This window comes from Acomys minous (genome assembly GCF_964271855.1).
Source record: "Acomys minous genome assembly, chromosome: 16".
Taxonomy (NCBI): domain Eukaryota; kingdom Metazoa; phylum Chordata; class Mammalia; order Rodentia; family Muridae; genus Acomys; species Acomys minous.
In genome coordinates this window covers 82,396,492-82,411,867 of record NC_140498.1, presented here as the reverse complement: position 1 = coordinate 82,411,867, position 15,376 = coordinate 82,396,492, and the positions used below count along the sequence as shown (strand labels likewise).

The following is a 15,376-nucleotide window of genomic DNA, read 5'->3' as shown; positions in this document are numbered from 1 at the left end:
TGATAAAATCCTGCTTTGCTGAAGTTGTTGCCTATTTCACTCCTATGCCATCAAACATTACAAGGTGAGACTAAGGCACCTCATGGATGCGGAGCTCCTGAGGGAGCAGGCAACAAGTTGGGTACAACAAACTCGCTAACCACATATGCCTGGTGCCCCCACCATCCTGAGAGCAGAGCTGTTGGGGCACTGGGCTCCCAGTTCCTCTCAGCTGTGCTCACACCTCAGAGGCCAGGATCAGATGCTCTTGTTTATGATGTACCTAGAAAGATCCCCACACACAGGACTTGATAGCTTGAGGACCACAGAGCCTGACTAGGGTTTCTTCTTGAAGAAATGTGGTCCAGCTTCTTCATACCTCAGCCTCCTCATCTATAAACAGCAACCACAAGAAGCCCCTCCTAGGGCCATGGAAGTGACAATGACTCATCTCCCAGGGACACAGGGGTCAAGCATCATTTTCCTTGATTCTGTACAAGGCACCATTTCTCTCTGGACCAGAGATGGAAGGTCAGTGCTTCAGACTCCTCCACACTGCAGCACTTCCTGTTCCCCCAACCAAAGCTGTATCTGTCCGAGAGCTGGGGAGTAGTAGTGTGAGTCTGTCAGGAGCAGGGAATGGAAGCGATCCCATGAGCCCAGGCAGTAAGAGGAGAAAGTTCTGGGTTCATAGGGACATGAGAGAATGCTGTGCCAGCCCCAAGACAGCCTGTTGTGAGGCCTCTTGACAAGTAACATAACCTCCTTGCTACATTTTGGTATTTGATACTTAATGTCTTACACCAGGTAGCATGTAGGCTCCTAAAGGTGACATTCCAACCTCTGGCATGTTAGTGAAGGGGATGTGCCTGGTTACATACACAGTTTAGAAAACACAGATCTTCGAAATGTACAACAGCGCCAGAGAAGAAAAATGCAACCCTGCCTTCTTCCTTTCCCAAGGATGATTTCTAACCTATTTAGCTTGTTCGATTTTTCATCGATGCTGGTGAATTTTCTTGTGGCACAAACCCAGCCAAATGGATAAGTGCCTTCCCTCCTTCCTGCTTTTAATCATTAGAGCTCAGATCCGGAGCACAGTGTGTGTGTGTGTGTGTGTGTGTGTGTGTGTGTGTGTGTGTGTGTGTGTGTGCTTTTGCTGCAGAAAGCCTTGGTTGTGCGGGAATGAAGGGCTATGGGAATCCGGTGGATTTCTCCACATCCCATGTGAGAGACGCAGTCACCGTGTCCAGCCACCTGCAGAAGCTCACACAGAAAACGCACACAGAGTTCCTTTCTTCAGCCTGGTCTGTGAAGCCTCATAAGATCCAAATCCCCATAACTAATGGCCAATAGCAAGAATTCCCAACACCCAGAGGGCCATCAGGCAGGTATGGGTGTTTTGTGAGTAAGAGCACCCACCCCTCCCCCTTGCATCCCTCTCTTGACCCAGTATGAAGGCCACACAATCCAAGTTCACCATTCTGCCTGGGCTCATGACAGACCAAGAATGCATGATGTGTGGAGATGAGATGGGCAAATTTCCAACCATCTCATATGCACAGCACAGAGCAGTGTTGAGAGGGCTGCAGAAGGTGTGGGGCTGACCCGAGGCCTTTTCTCATAGGAACAGCTGACAGCCGTTCCACAGTGTTCCAGTTATGGGTGTTTCCTGCAATAACAAGGAGTTTAAAATAGCACTCTTGCCTTCCCCCTCCCTCCCTCTGAGCGATGGGATGCAGGCCCACAGCCACCAGGCTTCCTGCAGGAGAAACCTCTCGGTGCTATCCTCAGAGCAGCAGCTCCAAGAAAATGAAAGCATGTGCTCATTATTCAAATGAGGCTTAATTAATGCAAAACTTGCCCCCAAACTTTCCAAGACGCCCATGGTAATGAGCTTGTGAAGAGGTGCTTCATGTCACCTGTCGTCAGGGACTCAATAAGATGCGGCTGCACACCCATCCGATGAGCAAAAAAATAAGGATGCTGGAAATACCGAGACCTGGAGGGGATGTGTGTGCTAAGGGACTCCACCACTTGGTGGTGTTTGTTGGTATTCACATGGCACAGTTGACACCATAGATAGTACTGCAGTTTTTTTTATAAAACTAGACAGCTGTCGTGCGCTGTCCAGTAAATATGATTACATAATTTATGAAAAGGAGTTAAACATTTACGTCCACCTGAAAACCAGTGAAGGGAGTATTTACAGATGTTATATTCACAACTGTCAGAACTTGGAAATAGCAAAGATACCCTTTTTAGTAGGTAAATGGCGAGAGGGCCGTGTCTCAATGATAGAATGCTGAACACTGGGAGAAAATGAGCTTTCGAGCCCAGCGCTGGAAGAAGCCTGAGCGAGTGTTGCTTAGTAAAAGAAGCCAGTCTAAAAGGCTATGGCTTCGGCACGCAGCATCTGGAAAAGGCAAGGCAGGGGAAACGGTAAAGAGATGGGTGCCGTCCAAGAAGGTGTGGGAGGAAGGAATAGACCGCACACAGAAAACTTTATGGCGGGGGCCTAGGCAGATGACTCAGTCGATAAAGTAACTGCTGGGCAAGCGTGAGGGCCTGAGTTGCGTGCGGGCGCCGCAATGAATAAGCTAGACATGATGCCGAGAGCTGGTAATTGCAGCATCAAGGAGACAGACACAGGCAGGTGCTTGGGGCTGGGTTTAAGGATGAGACCCAAGGAGGGTGACCTAAGGCCTCCGTCTTAGTCACAGTCTATTGCTGCAAAGAGACACCACGACCACAGCAACTCTTATAAAGGAAAATATTTCATTAGGGCTGGCTTATGTTTCAGAGGTTTAGTCCATTATTATCATGGCGGGAAGCACAGCAGCGTGCAGGCAGACATGGCGCTGGAGAAGGAGATGAGAGTGCCACAGCTGGTCAGCAGGCAGCAAACAGAGAGAGCCACTGGGCCTGGCTTGGGACTTCTGAAATCTCAAAGCCCATCCCGAGTGACACTTCCTCACACCTACTCCACAAGGTCAGTCCTAACCCCTGACAAGTATCACCACTCCTTAATGACCAAGCATCTAAGTATATGAGCCTATGGGGGCCCTTCCTCTTCAAACCACCACAGTCTCCACTGTATGCCCAAAGAGCTCTTCCTGGCAATAGGATCTTGCTGTTGGATCAATGGTGATCACAGATCATCATGACCCATGACCCAGTACACAGAATACATAGCACTACAATAGCCCCACTGTGAGCTGCTGACCTCGGTGATTTTGTAGTGGCCGTTGCCTGTCATTTGTCAGTTATAATTCAGGTGACTTTCTGGTAAGGGACATCACCATGAAGAGGCTATTTATTTATCTGTGACAGCAGGAGGCATGTGGATGTTCCTGCCTCTTTTGCTCATTTCCCGTCTCCCAAAACTGTTCTAACCACCACTTAAAGAGAAAGGCAATACAAACAGCAACTTTTTTTTTTACAGGCTTTGAAATAACTCCTTGGTATTTACCCAAGAGATGACTATTTTTCACATGAAACTGCCTATGCTGTGTGATTATAAATACTTGATTCTTAGTGGGCTAAAGGCTGGGAACAGTTAAATGCAGGAATGTGGTGATTCTTGTTAACTAAAGTGGGTTGTGTGACGTGTGGGTGTATCAGGGTGTTCAATCATAATATCACACTATATTATGAAGACTAATTCTGAACATTTGAATTGAGCCTTTGATTCTGGACATTCTATGAGCTCCCATACACACCAGAAATTAAATATCAGCTCAGACATTTAATTACACATTTATTATTATATATGTTATATTAAATATATTTATTATTATATATCATATGTGCTATATTAATACCACTAAAGATGGCTGCATGTTCTTATGGGCATATCTGATTGAATCTACATTTTTCTTGGTGATATATATATAAAATCATTAGGAACACTGATATAGTAAGAAGCAGAGGCAATAGAAAACCCTTTTTCTCTTAAGCAATCATTGTAGAACAGTGATTTACAACCATCCTAATGCTGCAACCCTCTTGCTGTGGTGACCCCAACCATAAAATTATTTTCATTGCTACTTCATAACTGTAATTTTGCTACTGTTATGGATTGCAATGTGAATATTTTTGGAGACAGAGGTTTGCCAAAGGGTTTGTGACCCACAGGTTAAGAATGACTGTTGTAGACAATGATATAGAGATCAAAATTATTATTTTAGGGTCTGGAGAGATTGCTCAGTAGTTGAGATCACTGGCTACCTCTATAAAGGATGCTGGTTTGGTTCCCAACACACACACACACACACACACACACACACACACACACACACACACACACACGATGGCTTGCAACCTTCTTTAACTTCAGTTCCAAGGGATCAGACTCCCTCTTCTGGCCTCTATTGGAACTGCACCCATGTGTTAAGCACACACACATACACACAGAGAGGGGGACGTAATTAATAAAATGAATAAAGCCCTAAAACTATTCTTTGTTTTGTTTTGTTTGGCTTTTTGTTAGTTGCTTGGTTTCTCAGTATTTTGAGACAGTATCTCACCAATGCAGACCAAGCTGGCTTTAAACTCACAGAGATCCTCCTGTCTCTGACTCCCAAATGATGGGATTAAAGGTGAGCACCACCATGCTCAGCCTAAACTATTCAAAAGAGATACTTGTAGCAATACACCAAGAGACATAACACACTTTTGTTCTTTTTGATAAATGATTCGTTTCATCTCTTAACATGACTAAATTTACTAAGATTAGATTGGAAAAAAAAAGCCACTTTGTTAAGTTATTATGATCCGAAGTGATTCTAATGTGCTGGCTGGCAGTTAGAAGGACATCACAGTTAAGGACTCTGCACCTTTGCCATACTCCATCAGCTTCCTGGAACCCAAAGCAACTCCTTAAACCAAAGTGTCAAGTGAGGACAGGAATTCTCCCAACTCCCATGGAGGAACATGGTTTTCCCAAGCTGCTTGTGTGAAGTCGGGAGTCATCAAAGGAAGGTGCGCTGGCTTCCTGCTCCTTGGAAACCGAAAACCTTCTCAGTTTTCTCACATGTCAGAAACCACAGAACCACCAGCCACCTCACCATCCAAATGTTGGCCTGAGCAGGGGGTGATAAAGGACAGCTTTCTAAAAGGAGGCTCCTGACCCTACTGGGGACCGTGTGACCGGATGTAGGGTTGCAGATGCTCACCAATAGTAAAGATTTCTGAATGCGCAACAGCCCATTGCACTAGATCAATTCAAAATGCAATGCACAGGGAGCTGAGTTTCCAATTCTTTCTCCTCTTAAAAGATTTATATCTACTTCTTTTATGTATATAAGTATGCTGTCTTCATGCACACCAAAAGAGGGCCTCAGATCCTATTACAGATGGTTGTGAGCCACCATGTGGTTGCTGGGAATTGAAATCAGGACCTCTGGAAGAGCAGCCAGTGCTCTTAACTGCTGAGCCATCTTTCCAGCCCCCCCCACCCCCCGTTCCTCTTACATTTTATGCCCTCAGTTGCTGTACGAACTCCTAGGCCACCCTCTCAGTGCTACTGTCATTGCTTCTGCCTCTACAGCCACCCAACTGATGCTCACGGCTCATGTGTCTGCCCATTGCTCATTGCAGCCTCATTTCTGAACACAGACAGGAATGGGCAGTTAGCGGTGTGCCCAGTCCTCCTACATCACATCACTTGTACCAGTGAACAGTGCCTGCGCATGCCATCCCTCTGACAACACCACTGAACACTGCCCGAAGCACCTACTTCCAGCTGCTGTATGTAATGTGTGCCGTGTTACTCCGCACACACACATAGCTCTTCGCTCTTACAGAATCAGATTTGTTTAGCCACAAACAACAAACGTTTAATATGTTCTTCCCACCCTTCCTCAGCATTGTATCAACTTAGTATGCTCCTGGGTTGGACCGTGTTAGAATATTGTAATCTTAAGAACTGCCGTCTGTGCTCTTCCACAGGACGCCTCTAACACTGCCGCTTGTGCCACCTCCACGTCTCTAGTGATCCCTGAAGAGTTCCAGCACACTTTGAGTTCTCAACACCAACATCGATGTGTGGCAGAAAATAGCCTTTGCCACCAGTACCATTGCGGGGGGCGGGGGGGGGGGGAGGGGGAAGCGCGAGTGCAGAGATATGCTCATGTGGTGTTGAAGAAAGCAGACACTGACCTCTGACCTCACGGAGAGGGCTGGAGAACTCACAGAGGATAAGGTGGAGCATGTGATCGCCATCATGAAGAATCCACGGCAGTACAAGATCCCAGACTGGTTCCTGAACAGACAGAAGGACGTGAAGGATGGAAAATAGAGCCAGGTTCTGGCCAATCCGTTTAGACAACAAACTTCGTGAGGACCTGGGGCGACTGAAGAAGATTAGAGCCCATAGGGGTCTGCGCTGCTTTGCAGGTCTTCGCGTCTGACGTCAGCACACCAAGACCACTGGCTGCCCCGGCCGTACTGTGGATGTGTCCAAGAAAAAACGAGTCTCTTGGCCTTTGCTTTTAATAAATAGTTTATATACCTGAAAAAATATTGCCGGCTGTGTCGCTGGCTTAGTTTCACTAGAAAAAACAAACAAACAAAACCACGAATGGATGAAGTTTTAGTTTAGGATCCCAACAGTTTCTGAAATGTCCCCAAACATATTTTACTATTTATGTAAAATGGCATTCTCAGAGTTTGAGGTTATAAAGGCAAATATCCATCAACTCTGAAAAAAAAAAAGTTGAAGGGTTCAACATTCTACAGTATTAAATATCTGGTCAAGATTTCATTCTTTATGTAAAAAATAAATAAGCATTCTCATTCCATTAGTTTGCAAATGTGCTTTTCTTGTTGAACAAATGGTAAGGTTTATGTATGTAAGCCCACCCCAGGTTTCAGTAGTCCATCCAGAGATGCAACCCAAAAGCCAGTGAGCATCGGGATTTAATTCTCTGGCCTCCAGTGATAGGGTCAAAGCCCAGCACATGACCCAGCTTGCCCAATCAGATTTGGCTTTTTGCAACTTATAAGCAGCAAATTCTTCCCTCATTTCGCTCCGGGCCCTTCATTCACTCTTGCAGGTATAACAGAAACCAGGTATGCCTGCCTTCAGACACTCAGCCTTGTATGTGTTTAAACAGCTCAGACCCAGAGAGCTTCCAAGGATGGAATACAAAATGGTGACAGCAGGCAGCAATGGGCTCCTCTAGTTGGAAATGACCTTGTGTCTCTGCCTTTCATCTGCTCTTCAGGATGCTGGGTACTCACCTTAACCTGCGGTGGGCCAGACCCACTGACTGCCTAACTTAAAGTGGAATCCTCACTTAGGTTGTCAGCCTCAATTAGAGATGAAACCAACACTGCTATACATAGCAGAACCAAGGAGCCACTGCACCTGTTTTCCATAATTGACTCTAACAACTTTCTCTCCTAATTGCGCCTACTGGCACCTGCCACTCTCACTCTCCAAAAACCAACTGTGGTTCCATCTTCAGGCACACACTTCACCTCTGCTTTGGAAGACGTTGAGCATCCCAGGATGGAGGTGAAGGAAGCACCTCTGCTAACAAGTTGACCAGGGTCCTTCAGCTCTTCCCAGTTGCCTGAAAACTCACACACACAGCAGCCCCAGTTCTAAGCTAGCACCCATCAATATTAGAGGTGCTAAGCAGTCTTGGAACCTCAGTGTTTACACTGACCGACAGAGCAGTTTGTCAGCCTAAGAGGTCAAGAGGTTTGGCCTTCGAGCCCTGGTACCTCCCAGAAACTGACACAGCCACCAAGGCCACAGTTCCCCTTACTTGGCTCTTCATAGCCTTCTGTCACATGATCTTTTTTAAATTTCATTTATTTTTATTTAAATATGTCTTAAATTGAAATAGAATTAGATCACTTACCCTTCCTTCCATCTAGCCCCTCCCATGACCCCCACTGTCAGGTTGATATCTTTTTCTCTGATTATTATTGTTACATATATGTGTGTGTGTATATATATGAATGTATATATCCATGCATATATGTATACACTCAACCTTCTGAGTCCATTTTTGGTTTTTGTGTCTATATACCTTCAAGGCTGACTACTTTGCATTGAACAACCACTCCTGGTTCACACCTGGGAAAGGCTAATTCTTCTCCCAGAGGACCTTAGCTGCCTGTGGTTCTCTGTTTAAGATGAGACTGAGAAAACTTCCCCCTTCCATGTTAACATGTCCATTGATATTGCATTCTTAAAGGCTAGTTTATGCGATCACGTCTAGGAGAGACTGGTCCACAGCAGATGTCCTGGTATTTCAGCTCTTACAATTTTTCCACTCCATCTTCTAAGATGTTCCCTCAGCCACAGATGCAGGATCTGTGATGTACCTGTATCCTTTGGGGCTGGGTTCTCCTCCACTGTTGACCGCTATATTGTGTCCACCTGTGGCTTTCCACGATGTCTCCATTTGCTGCAAAGAGACACGTCTTTGACTAGGGATGGTAGCTACACTTGTCCAGGAAAGGTGGCTCCCGCACAAATGTTATTTGTTCTGGAACTTGGAGATTCTAGCCTTCTTTTGGCTCTTTTATGTTTCCACTGTCCTTCACTGTCTCCACAAGCTCCATTGCCAGCACTTCCATCCTCAGAGACAGGAGACTGTCTCCCAGCTCACTGGAAGAGTGAGACACACAGTGGATTAAATAAGTAAAAGTGCCTGGCATGGATGTATCACAGAAACCCAGCTGGATCACTTGAGCCAACCACAACGCAGCTTTCAGTCCCACCCACCATAAACCTGGCTGAAGGAGCAATCCCTTCACACTGTTTCTGGGGTAGGCATGGGAGCTGAACACGAGGCAGCTGGGCACTGCATCCACAGTCAGGAAAGAGGGAGAGGGAGAAAGAGAGACAGAGACGAGACAAAGAGACAGACAGACAGAAAGGGAGATGGAGGAAGGGAGACTGTGGGAGGGAGGGAGAGAGAGAGAGAGAGAGAGAGAGAGAGAGAGAGAGAGAGAGAGAGAGGATGGAAGGGAAGGAGAAAGAGACTGGAGGAGGGAGGGACAGGGGAGAGGGAGGGAGGGTGAGAGAGACTGGGGAAGGGAGAGAAAGGGAGAGGAAGGGAGGGAGGGAGACTGGAGGAGGAAAAGAGACTGAAGGGGAAGGCAGGGAGAGAGAGGAGGAGGAATGGAGGGAGAGAGGAGGGAGAGAGGGAGGGAAGCAGGGAGGGGGAGGGAGGAAGAGACATGGGGGTGGGGGAGAGGTGCTCAGCTCGCTTTCTCCTTCTTATTCAGTCTGTGACCCTAGCCCATGCGATGGGGCTGCCCACATTCAGAGTGGATCTCCCCTTCTCAGTTAAACCTTTCAGAAAAAAAAAATGTCTCCTAGTAGCTGAACATGAGGCAACTGGTCACATTACATTCCCAGTCAGGAAGCAGAGAATGTTTTCCCATGGGGATTGTGAGTCCAGTCCAGTTGGTGGTGGAGGTTAACCACCACTCAGCCATCACATCCACACTTCCATCTCCTTGGCACTTTCCTCAGTTCCTAGCACTGATGGAATTCTCCCTGGGTAAGTCTCACCTCAGCATCCCTCCCTAGCATCCTCTGCCCCTCCCTCACCCTTTCACATCCTTGCCTTGCTCGTCCTATCCCAACCTGGCACTAGCTCAAAGTAACACCTCAGTATCTCTGCCTGGAAGTCTCCTCCACCAGCTGTGACGCCCATGAGGCCATGGCCACCTCCCTTTTGTCTACAACGGTACCCCTGATACTTATGTCTGGTGCATAGAAGATGAACTGAAAAGTCAGGTTAAATGCACAAAGTCGGGAACTAATGTGGGAGCAGGTGAGTTATGGAGCACAATCTGTTCCTGAACCTGGGTTAAATGTTCAGTGGGTATTAACAATTGTCTTTATAAATGACAATATGGAAAGGAAAAGTATCCATTCAGGACCCCCAAGACCAAGTTCTCAGCACAAAGGAGATTTATTTGCCCCAGAGTGACAGAAGGCAGGGAATAGGAGACAAAGACAGGAGATAAGAGGATGCGGGAGAAGGGGAGGGGAACAAGGAGGCAGCAGGGGTCTCTGTCCCAGAGGACAACAAACTGAACTGCCTCTGCATAGAACGGAAACAGAGGTGGCTCATAGGAAAATGGTGATTTATAAAGGAAAAGGGGTAACCACTGTGTTAGGATGAGGTGCTTAACTTGATTGGGTATGTTCAGCAGGTGAGCCAAAGGAGGCTTTTGATTGCTGCTCTTCAATACTTGGATAGCAGGACCTTGTTTGGTAGTCAGCCTTGGGAGGAGAAAGTCAGCACATAAGGGATGAGACCTTGGGGGCTAGCTTTAGGATTATTATTATTATTATTATTATTATTATTATTATTATTATTATTAATAATAATAATAATAATTTATTCTTGTTAAATCTCAATGGTTATCCCATCCCTTGTATCCTCCCATTCTTCCCTCCCTCCCATTTTCCCCTTATTCCCCTCCCCTATTTGATCATGTCCCCTGGAGGGGGAGACCTGGTAGCACTCAGAGGAAGGATAGCAGGTTACCAAGAAGAGACTTGATACAGTCATAGCTTTAGGATTGTAATCTCATGGTTTTTATCGCGGCAGAGGAAACCGGTCAGGCTTGCCAGAGCCATGCTCGCCACACTCAACCTGGCCAGAGCCCCTTCAAATATCACTCCGTCTCGTCTTCATAGGTCACATTTCCAGGACCCCCTCTGATGGAAAATGTTCCTGCTTGTTTCCTATTAACTAAAAGATTCGGGAGGGCTCTGATTGGGTCTAATCTGTTAGACTCAGCAGACCAAAGCAATGTTTAATCACCAACGCTGGCTGGGCTCTGGCTGATTGCAGGAGGCCCTGCAACCAATTAACCAATTATTCTGTAGCAAATTAAGTTGCCATTTCCTTTTTCTATACCGACTGTCAGATCCTGTTATTGGTTGAGGTTTTCTGACCCTGCCCTAGTCAGGAGGTCTGTTGGATTAGTGAATTGTTTTCCTGCTGAATCGCTGCTGCATCCTGTTTTGCTTGTAATTACTCAGACAAACTGTTGCACTCGATTAAAGAGCTTCCTTTTTGATGTAGCCTACACCCCTGCAGCAGAGACCAAGTACCTGGGCAAGCCGAGCTCTGTAACTGAACCTGTCTAAGGCTGTTCTATAGGAGTCCAACTTTATGTGCCACAGGCACTTGAAGACTTCCAGTGTCTACAGCCTAGGGACACAGACACAGTCACGAGTTCTCAAGATGCTTTTGACTTGTAGCTGGCAACTTCTGTCACCAAGCCCCTACCGGATGCACACAGTCCTCTACCCTGCCACCTCTATGCTCAGTCCCTAAATGTCACGTGTGTCCACAGGGGATGAAGAGCTGCCCAAGACTTTCATGTTCATTTGATGATGACGCAACATCCTGAATGAAACCCAGGTGACTCATCTCTGTACTCAGGAAAATGAGCCTCAAAGCCAGGCCTGCTGTCCTCATAGGATGATGGTTCCAAACTCTGTTTGTCATCCTGAAAAACTACCACAGTGGCCAGAACGTTCCTTCCTCCTGGACAGGACGGAGCCTTCGAGGGCTAGGAAACACAAATACTCATGGGAAGAAAAGATGCTTAAAGGTTTCTTGTAGGACCACGTACACGAGTTATGAGTATGAACCTAAACTTTCTTGCCCAGTTTCACTGCTCAGTCCCTCAAGAAGCCAAGGGGCTTGCTTGATGCTTCCCTTATAGGTGCCAAGGGATTAACTAAATCCTTATGTCCTGGTGCACAGAGTAACTCTATACCCTAACACGTGCTCACTTGTGCATCCATGCCAAAGTACAGCTTGATGAACCAGTGAGTTATTATTTGGGTTGCTCTCAGGAGTGTGAGTAGGGGGTTACTGACAATGGCAGGGTTTACTCAAAACTAGCTGCATCGCTGAAAAGCCCACCCCAACAGGAGTGGTGACTCTCAAACGCTGCAGCCCAGGAACCCTTCACAGCTTGCAGGCTCTGAGACTTTCCGGGCTGCAGCCTGGTGGGCAGTCTGCTGCCTGGGCAGGTAGTTACTGCCTCTGTAGAGCTGAGGAATGGGGAACCTTGCAATTTCAGCTTTCACAGGTGTGTGAGTTTCATTTCCTCCTGAGTCGCAGGAGCACCCCCACCCCCTTCTTAAAGAGAATGTTTCCATTGTAAAGGAAACAGCTGAACAACACTTTTACCCAGGAGCCCTGCTCCTGCCCCACTGTTCACACTGTCCAGTGCTGACTGCAACAGCCCTTGTCACACTCACACATGTGAGCATACAATCACCAAGTCTTCAGGGGTTGTGTCCCCTTCTCCGCTAGGCTACAGGGACTATTCTCACTTTTCTCATTTCCAGAAGACCTCAGAGCATGGGTCGCTCTCTCCATTCAGAGATGAAGGAGGACCTGAGCTGCTTGATGTCAGTGTCTGCATTACAGCAGCAGGTCACAGACAGCTATAGGGGGCGCTATTCTGTGGTCATTATGCCGCCTCGTTTCCATGGGGAGAAAATTATACAGCTTACTTGATCAGACGAAGCTCTAAGGGAGCCTGCATTAATATATAACACAAAGTGGCAGGAATTATGACTGCAAGGAAAGAAGAGGACATCGAGGGAACTCTGGGAGCCCAGAGAAAAATGGGAGCCACATTCTTCTAGACAAAGATGTCTTTTTCCCTTCTTGTTTTCATAAATAATATGTGTTTTATTTTAAATCACTAGCTCACAAATGATCGCAACTCAATGCTGTAAATCAAGAGCTTGAAAGAGACCCTGACACCCCCTGAATGGGGAGGCCTGGTGGCACTCAGAGGAAGGATAGCAGGCTACCAAGAAGAGACTTGATACCCTATGAGCGCATACAGGGGGAAGAGGTCCGCCTCAGTCACAGACATAGGAGAGGGGAGTAAGGGGAAAATGGGAGGGAGGGAGGATACAAGGGATGGGATAACAATTTAGATGTAATATGAATAAATTAATAAAATATATTTAAAAATAAAAAAGAGACCCTGAGTGAATAGTCCTTGTTGTGAATGCTCAGTTTTTCCCTTGTAACTGAAGTCAGCCATAGCCAGTGCTCAATGGAACAGACATAGCTGTGGTCCAACAAAACCATAGGGGATAGCAACGAAACGGGGGTGGGATTCAGTCCACGAGCCTTTGGTGGCTGACTTCTGCTGCGGATGGTGAGGCAGGGTGCTCTCTACTCCTGCCCCAAATGAATGTAGTTGCGATTGTTCTGGGGACACTCGAGTAGAACTTTACCCTATTTCTCACGCCAACCTTGGTGTCACACGCATGTTATCTCAGGCACTCGAGTGGCTGAAGCAGAAGTACTGAGAGCTCATGTCTTACCTGGGCTTCTGAGAGAGTTCGAGGCCAACCTTGGCTACTTAGTGAGGCCCCGCCTCAAAATAAACAGTGCAAAGACAGCTGGGGCTGGGGCTGGGGCTGGGGCTGGGGCTCAGTGGTAGAGCTCTTACCTGGCTTCTATGGAGTCCTGGGTTCAGTTTCCAGTATAGGGAAATATCAAACCTGATTATGTCCCCCACCGACCCAATATGATGCGTTCTAGCCAATGTCATGTCTACGTTCTAGAATGTGGCAACATCTTACCACCCTTCCTTTAAATCCTGCTTTACAGCCCCAGCTGTCATCAGCCTTGTCTTTGTTACCTGGAAACGTCCCTAAAAGTCATGTTTTTCCATTATTCCCCTGTAGTCCTCTCTTGATCCCTCCCCCACCCCCCCACCCCACCCCCCACCACGCCAGCCTCCAGCCAGAGAAATCCCACTGCAATGCCACACTTTTTCCCTCTTTAGCTTCCTCACTGAGCAGCAGTCCCTCCCTCCCTCCCCACCACGATTCCCTGGCCATGGTTTACCATCCTCTCCATTCCTTCACTGGGCTTCTTTCTTTCCACCTCAGTTATTTTAGGTCATGATGTTTTATCACAGCAACAGAAACCTAAGAAAGACCCCTTTCGTATCCCTGGCTGCTGTGCTGAACTGTTTGTTCTGTGCCAGCATGCTCCTTCTCCCACAAAGACTGATCTGCATAAAACAATAAATCCTTTCTCCCTTAGATTGTTTTGTCAGACCTTAGGACTCTGAGATGGAAAACCTCCACCCCGCCCCACCCTACCCCACCCCCCCTCCACTGTACCTCTCTCTGGCTGCATAGTTTGCTCCTGAATCCATGGATTTAAGTTTGCTCTTTTCTTAGGAAAACTTAGGTGGAAACCCCACCTTCACACATCAAAATGTCATCTCCCTCTCTCCCACTTCACTCCCCTCCTTAGCCATCCATCGCTCTCACCATCTACATATTTTTACTTGTTGGTGGCTTTTATTGTCTCTTGCCTTCCATTAGCATGCAAATTACCCAGATGTGGGGGATTTGTATCCACGTTGTTATCTCTTCTAGATCCCAGAGTAGAGCTGGATGTTGAATAAATAGATAAATGGGTGAACAACACCGACAACCTCGAAGCCATTATACATAATCTTAAGGTGGTTTTTTAGCATATGGCTTATTCACAAGAGAATAAGCATATCCTTGTATCTCCAGAAATCAACAAAAATAGAATTTAAAATTCCATATCATCTTTTACCTACCCTGTTGATAAAGATATTTTTAAACTGAAGTGATGGCCCGCTCTCAGTGAGGGGGCATTGAAATGGGCATTTCTGTCATTGTTTCAAAGACAGCCTCCATTTCTATTCTCCATAGAAGTTCGTTCACATTGAGCAGATGGCTTAGCATTGTATATGCATCATGGTCTAGCGACCCCTTTTAATAAATCTCCCTAGGGAGTAAGCAGACATGGGCAAACACCGAAATGGATATATTCACCGAGGCATCCTTGATGCTTTCTGAATTCCAATAGGAGTCAGCTAAGCAACAAATGTCTCAGTAGAATAAAGAGAACCTCTGCCTTAGAATGGCCATAGTAATGTGGAAGAACCTTCCTTCAAAAGGGCCTGGCAGTCAGAGTTGACCTCAGTTCTCCATCCCAGCTGACCAGACCCGCCTGGCTGATGTCAAATGACTGTCACTTTTAAAGCATTGCATCTAAAGGTTCTTTATGACATATCAGTAAGCTGGCACCACCATATGCTTTAGACCAGCAATGGTGGAGATTTTAAAGTTATCAGCACAAGAGAGAGCCACATGTCATCTGATTGTCAGTGGTTATCTCCATCCAGGTAGTGGGAGTCAGTGTCTAGGAGGATGTTGTGTGCTAACTGAATAGGATCAGATGGCATCTTTTCAATTTTTACATTTTTTAATGTGCGTAGGTGTTTTGTCTGCATGTGCATGCATGAGAGAGAGAGAGAGAGAGAGAGAGAGAGAGAGAGAGAGAGAGAGAGAGAGAGAGATGCATTCCTGGTCCCC

At 46.6% G+C, this 15,376-nt stretch overlaps 1 long non-coding RNA gene and 1 pseudogene across 2 annotated transcripts in view; one reads left to right on the top strand and one right to left on the bottom strand.

Annotated features, from left to right (window-relative positions):
- The first annotated feature begins 2,834 nt into the window (after positions 1-2,834).
- On the top strand, positions 2,835-6,497 carry LOC311587196 (small ribosomal subunit protein uS13-like; annotated as a pseudogene). Its single transcript has 2 exons — positions 2,835-2,870; positions 5,932-6,497. The product of its transcript is annotated as a small ribosomal subunit protein uS13-like (transcript).
- Positions 6,498-8,337: 1,840 nt separating this feature from the next.
- Positions 8,338-15,376, bottom strand: part of LOC311585988 — a 38,742-nt gene continuing 31,703 nt past the window's right edge. The window contains exon 3 of the long non-coding RNA XR_014775419.1: positions 8,338-8,608. This is a non-coding gene — a long non-coding RNA (uncharacterized lncRNA). The remainder of the gene's footprint in view (positions 8,609-15,376) is intronic.